This window comes from Schistocerca nitens, chromosome 7 (genome assembly GCF_023898315.1).
Source record: "Schistocerca nitens isolate TAMUIC-IGC-003100 chromosome 7, iqSchNite1.1, whole genome shotgun sequence".
NCBI lineage: Eukaryota > Metazoa > Arthropoda > Insecta > Orthoptera > Acrididae > Schistocerca > Schistocerca nitens.
Genome location: NC_064620.1, coordinates 633569573 through 633571288, shown reverse-complemented (window position 1 = coordinate 633571288; position 1716 = coordinate 633569573).

Genomic DNA, 1716 nt, shown 5'->3' with positions numbered 1-1716 from the left:
ATACATGTTGCTGCTGCATATCAAAGATCTTTCCAAAACGTGTTCCCCCTCTCTTGAGTTTAGTTTTCTAAAGTGAAACTCTACATCGGCGTATAAAACCATAAACATTCAAAAGACTTATAAGTTTTACAGTGCAGAGGAAAAGTAAACTCTCACATAATTCAGGGAAAAATGTATTTTCGTCTGGGATAAAGTGTATTTTCAACCGAGAAACCCAGGATTTTTTTTTCCTTGTCCATGTATACACCCTGGATACGCTGCTTTACTGCAGAGTGCATTTTTTGAGTTTGTCTTTTGTTTGCACTTAGCAGAAAACTCAAGTGCATACTCTAATTATACATATCAGTCATAAATTATGGAAGGTTAAGTAAATAGTGGAAGGAGCTGTAAACTGTAACTATGCACCATTTAATTGTGGCATTGAGTGGTTGACAGACACGTAAATGGGATTAAAACTATTCCTAAGCTTTTGGACAATGCCTTTCCTGAAAGCTAACAAAACTCTTCCATGACTACATTGACCTGCCTGGCCAGCTACATTGTTCCGGCACTATAACCAGACTGGCCAAGTCGGGACAATGTAGCTGTGTACTTACAACTGCATGGTTTTGTTAGCTAACTCTGAGGAAGGACAATATCCAAAAGCTTAGCAACAATTTTAGTCATGTTTGTGCTCAGTGCCTCAATTATAAGGAAAGCAGTTACCATTTTTTGTTCCATTATGTCTATTCCACTCAAGAATGTTAATTAATGTATACATACAGGGTGTCCCAGGAGGAATGGTCAGTATTGAAGGATATGATGGGAGTGATCATTTGAAGCAAAAATGTCTAGTAAACATAGGCTCTATAGTCCATAACTTAAGAGAAATGAGCACTTGTTCATCTTCGCTAGAGTGAACACAAATCTTCTACTGAACAAGTACTCGTATGTCTTAAGGCATGCATTTACAGCCCATGTTTACTATACTTCAAATCATTCTTACTGCCACCTGGGATATGCTGTATAAGGCTTCCATGTTTGTGGTAGCCATTAGTGTTTCTATGTTACTAAAAGAGGACGTGGAAGATTTTTCTGTTAGATGAACAGTTAATGGTTTGACTGCAACGTTATATATATCGTATAGCACCATTTATGTAGAGAAAAAAAATTAAGGTATCATATCTCTCCAAGTAATTTGTTTTACACATGAGGGAGTGACCATTAATGCCAAATATCATATTCATAGCAAACTCCTGTAGTCAAGTAGGTTTGCCTTCTGCAAGTTCAGATGTGACTATAGAATTAAGTGCAAGAGGTGCTCAGTTTGCTGTTGTAATGATTGGTGGTACACCTTTTAGCCTTCCATTTCATCTGACTAGTTCCTTTTGTTTCCTGTACTGCCTCTTATAAGTCACTGTTAATTGCTCCCCCCCCCCCCCCCCCCTCCAAAAAAAAAAAAGAAGTGTTCCACAATGGAAAAGTTATCTTCAGAATTTACAGTCAAGGGATGAGATGAGGTGCCCAGTTGTTAACATGACACGTTGGCATTAATTACATCCTTAAATTGTTTACTCTGACCTCCTGCATAGTGTAGCCCACTGTTAATGCCATGTAAAATACTTACTTGGAAATGCAACTATAGGGCATGTTGGACTATACTGGTTGCATGCACTTCAAGGTTCGACATACAGGGCATCAAATAGCCGAAACTTAGCCTGTTGTCGGCAGGCTTAT